This window comes from Impatiens glandulifera, chromosome 1, assembly GCF_907164915.1.
Source record: "Impatiens glandulifera chromosome 1, dImpGla2.1, whole genome shotgun sequence".
Lineage (NCBI taxonomy): Eukaryota > Viridiplantae > Streptophyta > Magnoliopsida > Ericales > Balsaminaceae > Impatiens > Impatiens glandulifera.
In genome coordinates, this window is record NC_061862.1 from 64463279 (window position 1) to 64479065 (window position 15787).

The following is a 15787-nucleotide window of genomic DNA, read 5'->3' on the forward strand; positions in this document are numbered from 1 at the left end:
TAACGTTTGTTTAGTCTTAATTTCACTTTTATTTTTTGTTTTATTATTATTGTATATTTTTAATCTATATATTTATTTAATGTAAGTTGTATTTTGGATAAAAATAAATATATCAATAAATTTATATTTAATTATATTTGGTATTAAAATTTATATCCTAATAATTCGTTCTATTAACAACATAAATAATTAAGGAAGACATATAAATTAAATTTAATAAAATTAATTAATTAAGATAACAAAAAATTAATTATTTAAAAAATAACGATAAGTTAAATTTTGAATAAGTGTAAAAAAATTATTAAAAAAGATTAAAGAGTATTAACATATAATAATGTATTTGATTAATGGAGTAAGTGAGGTAAAATATAACCTTATAATTTTTGGCTTAGAGAACCTTGTTTAATTTTTATTTTCTTCATATTATTATTTATTTTATTATCCATTATCTTAATTAATCATATACCTTCAGCATTTATTTATATGGACTCATTAAAACAAAACATTATGTTATCATTACCGAACACAAATATTGTTAATTATAACTTACAGTCTCTTAGAGCTTGTTTGATAAGTAATTTTTTTGGATTTTTCCTCATATTGTCACTCATTTTTATCCGTCATTTTATAATTTAAAATAAATCTCGAGTCATTGGAATTATTTTATAAAATTTATATACAAGCTCATTGCGCGGGATTAAAAATAAGTAATTAATTTAAAAGCGGCTTCATATGAATTCTAAATTAATTAAATTATGGATAATTTAAATAAAATATAAATATATATAATTAGATAGATTAACAAAACTAAATAAATAAATACATTAATAACAATATTAGTTTAAATATTTTTACAAGAATTAAAAAAAAATAATAACACCTATTGCCAATAGATGAATCAAATACGATATAACTTAAAATTGATGTTTGATTAGAGCGCGGGTGGGTGACAAGTACAAGGAGCAGACTATCTAAAGTTGGGCATCGTACATAAACGTTCGTATTCGACTCGGGCAAGTCGTGTTAGACTCTTAATCATGTCATGTCGTATCGTGTTTAAATCTTATGTGTGTCGTATCGTGTCTTCACCCACTCAAAATATTATGATTCACAGACTTTTTCGTGTCGTGTTATTTGTGTCCACGAGTTTATTCGTGTCGTACTAACTCGTGTTTAAATACGTGTTTCGTGTTATTCCGACTAGATTTTGTTATCGTGTCAACACAATCTTGTGTCTTGACACTCATGTTAATTATTTATTTATTTATATATATTAAAATATATTGTTAGTAAAACTTATAAAATATTATTATATTATTAAAGTTAAATTATTATCATATATTTTGTTTGAATGTTTTAATAATAATTAACATTTTAAAATAATTTAAAATTTTAAAAATAATATGTAAATTAATAAAAGGAATATGTGAGATAATTATTATGAGACTCAAATTTCTATTCATATAATTTATTTAATATTTATATTTTATTTTAATATTTTAGTATATTTTATTTTAATTATATATATTGCATTTATAAAATTAAATAATTTTAAATTTAATAAGAATGTAAATATAATTAGAGAGACGTTGTCATTTGATAATATTAAGGTAAAAACGGGTAGTTTGAGAAAGAAAATCGGAAAGAAAGTGGGAAAGGTGGGTAAAATTTATAAATATATATTATTATATTATTAAAATTAAAATTAAAATTATTATCATATATTTATTATTTAATGTATTAATAATAATTGAAATTATAAATAATTAAAAAATTAATATGTAATTAATAAAATAATATGGAAGAGAATTATTAATAGACTCACATTTTTATTCATATAATTTATTTTTTATTTATATTTTATTTTAATTTATATTATTTAAGTTAATATTTTATATTAATATTATATTTTAGTGTGTTTAATTTTAATTATAAATATTACATTTATGAAATTAAATAATTTCTTAATTGAATAAAAATGTAATAGGTTTAGAGAATGATAAAGTGGGTAGTTTAGGTCATTTGACTAATTGTGTTTATGTCGTTTCGTGTGTATATTCGTGCTCGTGTCGTGTCTATACTCGTGTCGTGTCCGTGTCGAATCGTAATCGTGTTTCGATCGTATAAACTCAAGATAATTGTGTCGTGACCGTGTCGTCTCGTGCTTGTATCGTGTCAACCCAAGACCCGAGTGAGATAATATCGTATCGTGTCATTCCTTACAAATATCGTGTTGGATCGTGTCGGTTCGTATTTAGCTAACTCATTGCCCAACTCTAGGATATAACAACTAAAAATTCATAAACCTATAACATTTGGTTAATTTATTCATCCAATAATTAATAAACTTCTATAACAACTAAAAATTTAGTCTCAAAATTTTGTATATATATATAATTTATAAATTAACTTAATGTTACCTCAAATGGTACGTAAGACTATGTGACGACGACGACGAATGAGTGTCTCCCATGGGCGGATCGTAGTAGGCAGTAGTTGGGAGAAGTCTTAATTTTCGATTCATCCAAGCAACCTAAAATGCTTGGATAACTCCACAAAAGATGCTGGAACGTTCTTTTTTTAATGTAAATAGTATTTTTCTCCTCTTACGAAAAATACCATTGAAACAAACATCAAGAAGACGGGTAGAAGGAAACTCAAGACCCAATTCCAATTGTCCTGAATTTGTATAACCCCAACGGTTCCCAGGCCAGATACTAGGGTCTAAACCACGTAATGCTAGTTAAAATAACTGGTCACGTTCCTCTTTCCCACCCTAGTTTTGGAGTCGAACTGCTCAACCCCAAATTGGAGACACGATGCCCTAATGCTGCCCGAGCCAATAACTAACGAACTCAGTCCAGCTAATGGAACCCACAAGTGCCTAGGGCCTGTGCATGTGTGTTCATCTATGGAGCATTTATGGGTGCTAGATCTGGGCATCATACATAAACGTTTGTATTCGACTCGGACAAGTCGTTTTAGACTCTCAATCGTGTCGTATTGTGTCGTGTCTAAATCTTATGTGTGTCATATCGTGTCTTGACCCACTCAAAATATTATGATTCACGGACTATTTTGTGTCGTGTTATTCGTGTCCATGAGTTTATTCGTGTCGTACTAACTCGTGTTTAAATTTGTGTTTCGTGTTATTACGACTAGATTTTGTTATCGTGTGAACACAATCTGTCTTGACACTCAGGTTAATTATTTATATATATTAAATTATATTGTTAGTAAAACTTATAAAATATTATTATATTATTAAAATTAAATTATTATCATATATTTTATTTTAATGTTTTAATAATAATTAAAATTTTAAAATAATTTAAAATTTTAAAAATAATATGTAAATTAATATGTGAGATAATTATTATGAGACACAAATTTCTATTCATATAATTTATTTAATATTTATATTTTATTTTAATATTTTAGTATATTTTATTTTAATTATATATATTACAATTATTAAATTAAATAATTTATAAATTTAATGAGAATGTAAATATAATTAGAGAGACGTGGTCATTTGATAATATTAATGTAAAAGTGGGTAGTTTGAGAATGAAAATGAGAAAGAAAGTGGGAAATGTGGATAAAATTTATAAATATATATTATTATATTATTAAAATTAAAATATTAATAATAATTGAAATTATAAATAATTAAAAAATTAATAAGTAATTAATAAAATAATATCGAAGAGAATTATATTGTTTTAATTTATATTATTTAAGTTAATATTTTATTTTCATATTATATTTTAGTGTGTTTAATTTTAATTATAAATATTACATTTATGAAATTAAATAATTTTTTAATTGAATAGATATGTAATAGGTTTAGTGAATGTTAATGTGAAAAGCTTAGGTCATTTGACTAATTGTGTTTATGTCGTTTCGTATGTATACTCGTACTCGTGTCGTGTCTATACTTGTGTCGTGTCCGTGTCAACTCGTAACCGTGCTTCGATCGTATAAACTCATAATCGTGTTGTGACCGTATTGTTTCGTGCTTGTATCGTGTCAACCCAAGACCCGAGTGAGATAATATTGTATCGTGTTGTTCCGTACAAATATCGTATTGTTTCGTGCTTGTATCCTGTCAACCCAAGACACGATACGATATTATCTCAATCGGGTCTTGGGTTTACACGATACAAGCACGAGATAGGCAGACGGGCAGGTTGTGCTTCTAATGTTAGGTTTTTTTTGAAAAATCTCATTTTAAGTTAGGTCATGTTTGATTCATCCCTTTAGCCTGGTTAACTAAATAAAAATGAGTGTCTATACTAGGAAAACCCAAAAAAAATACTTATCAAACTAGTCCTAAAGAGAATGGGGACTGGGAGTGACCTACTATTATTGTTGGAAAGAATGTATAGCTTGTAATTAATAATAATATTTCACTATCTAATTTGTGTTTATAACATAATGTTTCGTTTTAAATTAGAATAAATTAAAAATACAAAATAATAAACGAAATCACCAAAACAAAATTTACACATATATTTGTTTTAACACCTTAAAATAGTTTGATTGTCTTTCTTGTGTTAAAACTTATCACAAGTGATTATTTTTTAAATACAGTGAATATATCTAGTAAAGTGATCAACACTACTATTTATTATGGATAAAAGTTGTTAACAAGTTAATTATTCTTATGAAGTAACAAAATAATATTGTGTGAATTAATATTTAAAATGATTAGTAAAAGAAAAATTAAAAAAAAAACTAAATGAATAAGAATAAGAATAAGTCATGACAATCGTCCTTTTCCTTCTCCCCTTTGACCTTCACTATTGGTAATTATGAATTTATACAAATAAATTAACCATTAATTTCATTCTATATATCATTTCTCTTAATATTTAATAAATCATATTTAATACACAATTAACTTACATTATTTTGACATTTTATTTAATTTCTGTTATAACAAATAAATCAAATTATCCTCATTTTAATAGTCAAATATTTAACTTATTTTAGACCCATTTAAATGCAATAATTCCTTGCATTTTCTCCGAGATGCAAGTGTTAGCACTAAGCCCGATTTCAAGGGAAAACAATAATAAAATAATTTTTTTTTTAATTTTGTCCAAGTCAAATTAATAAAATATTTAAAATTATAACATCTAATCTTTAATTTAAAATAAATTACTTTAATAAACAGTTCTATAAAAAAAATATCTTATTATATAGTTATAACTTTTCAATGTGAGACACAACTCATTATTTTAATTTTATTTTTGAATTAAGAATTTTTTTTTCATTTTCTTCCATTTTATAATTTTATTACATTGGGTTATCTTTTTTATAATATTAGTTTAAAGTCTTATAAATACTTGTTGTATAATTATTGTTATTACAATAATGAATGGAAGAAAAATTGCATTTCTTATCGTCTTATGTTATGTTTTAATGGTTGAATGAGTTAGATAAAAATCATTGTTACTATTTTTTTTTTCCTACCTGAAAATATAGAAAAATAACTAGAAAGTAGGATTTTTCATTCCACTTTTCTTTCTAACAGTCAGTTGTGAGGACTTGAACGGTTAGCGATGGATAATCCGAAAGTTCCCCACCGATGATGATGATATCGTAGAAGCTTTGCATTGTATCTTGAGAGGTTTTCATATCGGTGAACCCGCATTCCGTTTTAAGCTTGACAATTAAGCTTCTTTCAGCATGGTCGGAAAAGGTTTTACAAGAGAGAAGTCGTTTAGCTAAATGTTGCTTGTAGTACTTTTCGAAAACGTCTTTTTCCTGGAGGTAACGGAAGAGCATCATCACTTAATTTGTCGAGAATTGTCTCGATTTCTTCGTCCTCGCTTATCCTCGACGAACAACAACGATATGAACTCGGGTCGGGGGAGCGTGGGTTTAGATTAACAAAATACTCGAACGACGAATTTAGAGCTAGCGTTTTGGAACGTCTTGTCATTGTTGAACGCTAAGTGGAGTGGATGATGTTATCGTGTTTATCTTTAGCGTCGATCGATCGAGTAACCTTTGAACAAAATCAACTGGATCCTTTAACTTTTCTGGATGCGGTAACGATCGAGTTGCTTACCCGTTTCTCTGATGTGAGACGTCATTAATTACATCTCTTATAAATGGAAGCCCATTCGAGACCCTTTTGAATAAACAATACATTCTCAATCATCTCCTTTTCGACAACATTGCAAATCTTGGCTTTCGATCTCTTCTTCGTTTAATCTTGTCTCGGCTTTCTTAAGAAAATCTCCAATAAAACGAAGCCGAGTCTTCGAGAAACTTTTTCTCAAAATCTTCCTGGTAAACAGTTGAGCCCAAATCGAGTAACATCTTTATTATGGATGTTGCGTAATAAACTCCTTTCTATGACTTCCCCTGTTCTTTCTCTCTGCACTAGTTCGAGAAGAGTGCCCTGTAGCCTAGGCTGGATGTTGGGTGAATGGATGACATTTATTCTCCATAAGTTCAAACCCAACTCATAAACAGGGGTTTTATGAGTACTGGGGATGAAAGCTCTATCTAAGTGGATGATCATCTGTAATGCTTTGTTTTGGTCAGCCCATTTCCTGTTTAGCTCCTCTAGAAATACATCACCCTCCTGAGCAACCTCGATTGATTTCGCTATTTCATTCAGATGTCACGTCATCGTGGTCACAAGCCCAGAGTATAGTTTCCTTACAAGGATAAAAAGTAGTAAATATTTGTTACTGTCTAAGTGAGCTACAAAATAACATGTATAGAAAAGGGTACACCATCTAACTTATTATTGGAGGTCTCTCATATTAGCTACTACTTGAGGTTTGAGTGCCAAAGCCAGACCAAACTTATCGATAGACTTGGTTGGTGTCCACTTCTCCAGAGATTATAAAAAGTGATTTGGACGCCATTCATGCTGAATGAGGGCATTTGCCTTTCCGAAATTGTTAACTCTTGCCTTAACCGGGGTTAAAGGACCGAGAGTGTGTTGGGTTCTAATGTTTATTGTATTCTCATTGGTCGAGAATCTGTGAGTTAAAGGGCTAACCGTATGGTACTATGATGCGCTCAAGGAGTCACCCTTGTCATTCCTACGTCATACACAAAACAAAAATCATAAAAACATTGATTAAATTGGTTAACAATATTAAGTTCTTAAATCATCTCGAAACAAATTTTGCAACACCTTATCTCCTAGAGACTAAAGTTAACATTTTTAAATATCAAATTCTAATAATATTTTGATCATTTGACACAAATAACTAACTTCTCATCACCAAAGAAGACTCTTTTCAAATAATTAGATTTAATCCAAATAACACTAAATGACTTAATGTTTTGATATGTGAAGGGCATATCAAATTATTAACTGAATTAATAAAAAAAATGATAATTAAATTTGAATCAAAACCGGCTTCTTTCCTTTTCAAACTATCAAATACAAAGGTCATTAAATCAAAACGACGATATATAACAAACCAGACGAAAATAAATTACTCACAGGCTCAAAGATGTAATAAGGTCTGAGTTTGTATAGCTCAATCCACCGTTGTATTTAGTAAGAACCCCCCCTTGGTATCAAAAAATAAATCTGTTCCAATGGCAAGAATATTTGTACCAATAACACCAGAGAAGTTGACTACAGGGTTTGGTGTCAACCTTAAGCTTGAGCTTACCATTCAAGTAATAAACTTCCAACTGCAAGAAATAAACATTTAATCATCAAATATATAATCCAAATGAAGAGACATAATGACATACAATTGATCAATATAATGTGGAACTAAAAATGTTTGATATGGAATATGAGATAATTGGTTTTTTTATATGTATTGTCCAATTAGGGGTTAATTGAATTAATTCATAAAAAAAAGATGGACAACATGTTAACAAAATTGATCCATGAAAAACTCCAAATGAAGATTCAAATACCTAATTTACCTTTTCAGAGCGTTGATCGGGAAACCCGAAACTTAAGATAGTCTTCAGACCAGGAGTAGCTTCATCAACAATTATGGTTGTAAAAAGCTCAACATTGCCAAATGCTTCAGCAATATCATGACATGAATAAAAATAATATTAAAAAGAAAAGCGCTTAGCATACAAACAAAAAACTACAACAGATTAATCTCACAAAAAATCCAGCTAAGGGAAGAACTACAACAAATTAATCTCACAAAATATCCAGCTAAGGGAATTTATTAACTAAACATGCAATATATTGTGTTAACTTACAATGGCACAAAAATGCATTAAACACATTAGGCTTTAAATGCCACTTCCATTTCAATTCACATGTCATTCGAAACATAACATTATAGTAGTTCAAAGTATATGAACTGTATGGATCAAATTGTCACATTGGGCTGTTTTGTTATACCATTATGTTATGTTAATCATTAACTGAAAAATATACACCTGTTATGTTTGTCATAAATTATAATGATTTTGAAAATAATATGTAACATGATCCAACCAATAATCTGATCATAATCAAGAAAAAATCTCTATACTTTGATGAATACAAAATTACACTAAAATTTGGATCAGCTAAAAAATTTGTTTACTAAATAAAATTACAAAAATAACACTATAATCTATATATATATATATAATGATGCTTAATTTTTAAAATATCCGGATTGCCGGGTCGAGAGCTGTGGTTAATTTGGATACTTGGGTCGGATTATGGATTGACCCGCCCATAAACTTAAAACGGTTAAAAATAAATTTAAAAATATTATTTGTAAGTTTCGAACTTGTAACCTAACAAAACAAGTACAACTCTTTAACCAACTAGGCTAACAACACTTTGTATTTAAGATTCAACACCAAATTTGATGAACGCGAGACATTAAAACTTCAAATTTTTAACTAACTAATCAATATATATATATATAATGATGCTTAATTTTTAAAGTGTCCGGATTGCCGGGTCGAGAACTGTGGTTAATTTGGATACTTTGGTCGAATTATGGGTTGACCCGCCCATAAACTTAAAACGGTTAAAAATAAATTTAAAAATGTTATTTGTAGGTTTCAAACTTGTAACCTCACAAAACAAGTATAACTCTTTAACCAACTAGGCTAACAACACTTTGTATTTAAGATTCAACACCAAATTTGATGAACGCAAGACATTAAAAGTTCAAATTTTTAACAAACTAATCTATATATATATATAATGATGTTTAATTTTTAAAGTGTCCGGATTGTCGGGTCGAGAGCTGTGGTTAATTTGGATACTTGGGTCGGATTATGGGTTGACCCGCACATAAACTTAAAACGGTTAAAAATAAATTTAAAAATGCTATTTGTAGGTTTCGAACTTACAACCTAACAAAATAAGTACAACTCTTTAACCAACTAGGCTAACAACAATTTGTATTTAAGATTCAACACCAAATTTGATGAACGCGAGACATTAAAAGTTCAAATTTTTAACTAACTAATCTATATATATATAATGATGATTAATTTTTAAAGTGTCCGGATTGCCGGGTCGTGGTTAATTTGGATATTTATGTGAGAGTAAATGGATACTTGGGTCGGATTGTGGGTTGACCGCCCATAAACTTAAAACAGTTAAAAATAAAATTAAAAATGCTATAAGTCTAGTTCGAACTTTCAACCTAACAAAACAAGTACAACCCTTTAAACTGACTAGGCTAATGACACTTTATATTTTAAATTCAACACCAAATTTGATGAACGTGGGACATTTTAACAATATAAGTTCAACATTTTAACTAACTAATATATATATATATATATATATATATATATATATATATATAATGATGCTTAATTTTTAAAGTGTCCGGATTGTCAGGTCGAGAGTTGTGGTTAATTTGGATATATATATATATATATATATATATATATATATATATATATATATATATATATATATATATATATATGTTAGAGTAAATGGATACTTGGGTCGGATTGTGGATTGACCCGCCCATAAACATTTTTACTGTAATATTTTTTTCACGTTTTTTATATTATTACTCTTTCAAATGCACGGGACACATGCTAGTTTGAATAATGTTACAAAAAAATCTTATACCAAACGAATATAAAAACTTTAAGCTTTGACGATTTTTTATTGGGATCATAATTGTGATAAAATACCAACTTTCAAATCTATATATATATATAATGATGCTTAATTTTTAAAGTGTCCGGATTGTCGGGTCGATAATTGTGGTTAATTTGGATATTTATGTGAGAGTAAATGGATACTTGGGTCGGACTGTGGGTTAACCCGCCCATAAACTTAAAACAGTTAAAAATAAAATTAAAAATGATATTTGTATGTTTCGAACTTACAACCTAACAAAACAAGTACAACCCTTTAACCAACTAAACTAACAACACTTTATATTGAAGATTCAACACCAAATTTGATGAACGCGAGACATTTTAACAATAAAAGTTCAAATTTTTAACTAACTAATATATATATATATATATATATATATATAATGATGCTTAATTTTTAAAGTGTCCGGATTGTCGGGTCGAGAGTTGTGGTTAATTTGGATATTTATGTGAGAGTAAATGGATACTTGGGTCGGATAGTGGGTTGACCCGCTCATAAACTTAAAACGGTTAAAAATAAAATTAAAAATTTTATTTGTATGTTTCGAACTTGCAACTTAACAAAACAAGTACAACCCTTTAACCAACTAGGCTAACAACACTTTACATTTAATATTCAACATCAAATTTAATGAACGCGAGACATTTTAACAATAATAGTTCAAATTTTTAACTAACTAATATATATATATATATATAATGATGCTTAATTTTTAAAGTGTCCGGATTGTCGGGTCGAGAGTTGTGGTTTATTTGGATATTTATGTGAGAGTAAATGGATAATTTGGTCGGATTGTGGGTTGACCCGCCCATAAGCTTAAAACAGTTAAAAATAAAATTAAAAATGCTATTTGTATGTTTCGAACTTGCAACCTAACAAAACAAGTAAAACCTTTTAACCAACTAGGCTTACAACACTTTATATTTAAGATTTAACACCAAATTTGATGAACGCGAGACATTTTAATAATAAAAGTTCAATTTTTTAACTAACTAATCTATATATATATAATGATGCTTAATTTTTAAAGTTTCCGGATTGCCGGGTCGAGCGTTGTGGTTAATTTGGATATTTATGTGAGAGTAAATGGATACTTGGGTCGGATAGTGGGTTGACCCTCCCATAAACTTAAAACGGTTAAAAATAAAATAAAAAATGTTATTTTTATGTTTCGAACTTGCAACCTAATAAAACAAGTACAACCTTTAACCAAGTGTGATTGAGATGTGGTTTGCCGATGGATAATAGACCAGTATCATTTAAAAGTGGTTAAAGAAATATGAATCAAATATTTGATTGAGCAAAGTATGAGGTCACAATGCTAATTATTAAGAAAATATGAATCAGATATTTGATTGACAAAGTGATAGTGTAAAGTCACGAGATGAGAGATTCATTCGGAAAAAATATGTGATGAAACATGTGAGAAAATAAGTTGTTTTATCGAAGTGAATAAAATGTGGAATGAGAGCGTTATATTTTTTATTTTAATAATTTTAAACATTAAATAAATATTATTATAATTTTTTTAATTTATTTTGTTTTTAATCTTATCCTCCAATGCGCACGGAAATTTTCATAGTAGGTTATAGTATCAAATAACTTTATATAAAAAACAACACATGAAATGAGCCCAACATAATTCATCCCCATTATTATCCCAAGCAAGATCATCACATCATCATGCAAAACATTCTTCATTTATATCAGGCAAATCAAAACTAGAATCCAATAAGAGCAATTGACAATTTGATAAAAATTTTCATTATTATTCAACTAGTTAACAAAATAAAACACAGTATCTTGTAGTAAATTTTGTGAAAAGTGCCCAAATAAATTAAATTGAACTAGTGGTAGAGCGTACTTAACACAAAGACCTTAAATGCATGAAGAAGAGGTTTTCATCATGCAACTTAGAAACATGACAATCATTTCCATTTACATGTTAGATTATTAAGTGTAAAAAGATTGTCAACGTATTCGTCAAGTTACAATATCTACTACAATTTATAAAGATGACATTCTATGAAAAGTATAACAAAGAACTCACATTAGAAATTTTGTCCACTTTAATATCAGTGGTGATATTCTTGTTCTTCACTTGTGTATTAACATCAGCAAGGAAGACATAGTCTTTCTTCACACCAGACCAATTAATAGTCTAGAATGTGCACACTATAAATATTAAAACTCCACATTACCATAAAACATGATCCATACAAACCAAGGAAGAAAAGAGGCACAATTAAATGTATTACTGCTAATTAACAAGAGTGTGACACATAATGCATCACAACTTATCAGTTTTGAATTAAGTTTATTTGATAATTGTCACTAAAAATCACTTATTTTTCAGTAAGCGTGAGAAGAGCCTACAAAAGATAACTTTAAACCTTAAAGCTTATTTTCTTATTAATTCCAGGAGTTGCAGTAAATTCTTCACTCCAACCAAACGGAAATGAAATTAAGCAAATTACATCTCTAGAAAGGTAAAATAGTTTTAAAATATTTTCCCTACATTAGCCTTACATCTTATCAAACCAGCTTCCATATCAAGCACTTACTTAAAATTCAAATAATTATATTGCTTATTCAACATCTTATTTTCATACACTTAAATAATTCTTTATTTAAAATTCAGTATTCAACACTTAATATTCATTTTTATCCAACACCCTAATAATATGAAATCATTAGCTAATCATATATCATTTGTGTGCCACATTATTTAAGGCTGAATACTTAATATTCATTTTTATCCAACACCCTAATAATATGAAATCATTAGCTAATCATATATCATTTGTGTGCCACATTATTTAAGGCGAGAAGACATTCTCTTTGAGCATAAGAAGAGAAAAATAAAACGTGTGATTCAGTCAAAACATCATTGTGTACAACCATACCTTAATGTAAAGCCCTAAACCCAAAAAAACAAGAGGTTGTAATAGTTTATTGTAGTTTCATATGGATGGAACACATTGCACATTTTAGCTGAATTCAACCGTACTTTCACCAAATTTGAGCTATTTGACATATAAGAACTCCAATTGCATATTGCCCAAAGCTTTATGATCCATCCATAATGGTACCCAATAAGCATATCCATTTAGGATATTAATGGGAAGTCATTGAATAATTTTACAATATGAAACACAGTCATCTGGTATGTTCTTTAGGCATCTATTAATGCAGACCTAAAACATGGCATAAGTAACTCAACATATAGACCTCATGTAAGTCTTCCGATGATACTACAAGCCTACAATAGATAGTAATCAACATTCATGAAACTCAAATGAAAACTAAATGCTACGTAGTTCTACGATCTGAAGAATCAGATATATAGAGAGGAATGAAGAAAACTCTACTCCAGTTGGGGAGTAGGTGGTGATGGTGAATTTGTGGTCATTCCGGTAATCATTGTATACAATATGTACCACATCAAATCAGAACAAAGACATTAGAACAAATATGAAAACATTGATTGATTGAACATTTTTATAGCACCAAAGAACTCTTGGAGCTAGACCACACATAGAAAATGGAAGCAAATATATATACAGATAGAGAAAGAGACGAGGACCCTTGCCCGTGATAGTTGTTGGAATTAAACTAATTCCATTAATTAAATGGAAATGATATTTGGGCTAATGAAATTCACACCAAATTCAAATGTGAATTAAGTGTGAAATTAATCCAAATGAAATTCACATGAAATTCAAATGTGAATTAAAGTGAAATTAATCCAAATGAAATTCACATGAAATTCAAATGTGAATTAAAGTGAAATTAATCCAAATGAAATTCACATGAAATTCAAATGTGAATTAAAGTGAAATTAATCCAAATGAAATTCACATGAAATTCAAATGTGAATTAAGGTGAAATTTCATCCAAATGAAATTCACATCAAATTCATTGTGAATTAAATTTGTTAATTGTTACAATTAACATAAATGTCTTGAGTGAGGCAATTAACAAATGATGTTAATTGCCATTGTAACTACAAAATATTTATTGTAGGATGTAACTTGCAAAGATAATGAAAAGGCAAGCAACGATAACCGTTGGATGAATGGATGATGGATTAGTGACCGTTGGATTAAATAATTGATTATGAGTTTAATTTTCAACTATAAATATCCCTTCACATTGTATTCTTCTCTATACATTATCTTATCACTTCTCTCTCTAGAATTATAAAGTCTTTCCTTGTTCTTGTGAGTTTTCTTGTGAGTGTTCTTGTGAGCGTTCTTCGAGTTTCTTGACTCGATCATTTCTGTGCGAAACCCGGTGATTGTGATTCAGGTACTTTTGTCTAGTTCGCTGTTGTAGTGGTTTTTCTGTGCTAAATCATTGCAGGTTCCGTTGTACCCTGGGAAGCAGCCGCCGACGAAACTCTCCAGCACAAACGGGAGACGGTGAAACTGTTTTAAGGGAACTGTGTTTCACAGGCCTCGGAGCAAACGAGAAGACATTTTTACATAATCTATTGTATCTGTTGTATTATCCTTTTATTGTATTCATATATTATTTACGTGTAATTTTTTACGAGATAATATTACCAACAATCTTAAAACAGTTAGCAAATATTACTTATCTCAGATTCTTACACGTTTCTGGTTTTGTGATTCAGAAATGACTACCGAAACACCTGCTTCTAACATGAGGATGCCAGTTCCAGCTAACCATCTGGATAAGCCAGAAAAGTTTGATGGATCAAACTTTAAGAGATGGCAACAAAAGATGTTCTTCTACCTTACGACCTTAAGTCTTGCGCGATTCCTCACGGAGGATCCTCCCACTCCCAAAATCGATGAGCCAAACGTGGCTTCATCGTCGGATGCAAACGTGCATCCGAAAGTTGATGTGCAAGCGGCTTCGGCCATTGATGCTTGGCACCATTCAGATTTCTTATGTAGAAATTACGTGTTGAATGGCTTATCAGATTCATTGTACAATGTGTACAGTGAAAAGAATACGGCCAAAGAACTATGGCAATCTCTTGAACGTAAGTACAAAACAGAAGATGCAGGTGCAAAAAAGTTTATGGTCGGTCGATTTTTGGACTACAAAATGGTAGATTCAAGACCGGTCATTAAACAAGTTCAAGAGATTCAAGTTATTTTGCACGAAATTCATGCTGAGGGCATGATTTTGGGAGAAACCTTCCAAGTGGCTGCTATTATTGAGAAGTTGCCACCGTCTTGGAACGATTTCAAGAACTACCTTAAGCATAAGCGAAAGGAGATGAACGTAGAAGAATTGGTGATTCGTCTACGCATTGAAGAGGAAAATAAAAGCGCCTCAAAGAAATACTTTAGTCAACATGTGGCTAAAGTAAATGTGGTTGAGCATAGTAAAGACAAGAAGAAACACAATTCTTTTGTCAAAAACCGGAGCCTTAATCCTAAAGGAGGAATCTCTAAGAAGTTCACTGGCAAGTGTTTCAATTGCAATGGCATGGGCCATAGATCTTCCGAGTGCAAGAAGCCGAGAAGAGTTCGAGAGGCTAACTTGACTCAAGGATTATCGGACATGGATCTATGTGCGATGATATCTGAGGTTAACTTGGTGGGGTCTAATCCACGAGAGTGGTGGGTTGACACAGGAGCTACAAGACATGTTTGCTCCAACAAAGATGTATTTTCAAGTCTCGAAGAAGTGAAGAATGGTGAAAAGCTGTTCATG

The 15787-nt window shown here is 29.5% G+C and overlaps 1 pseudogene; it reads right to left on the reverse strand.

Moving 5' to 3' along the window:
- Positions 1–5535: 5535 nt before the first annotated feature.
- Positions 5536–13527, reverse strand: LOC124930175 (annotated as a pseudogene).
- Positions 13528–15787: the final 2260 nt, after the last annotated feature.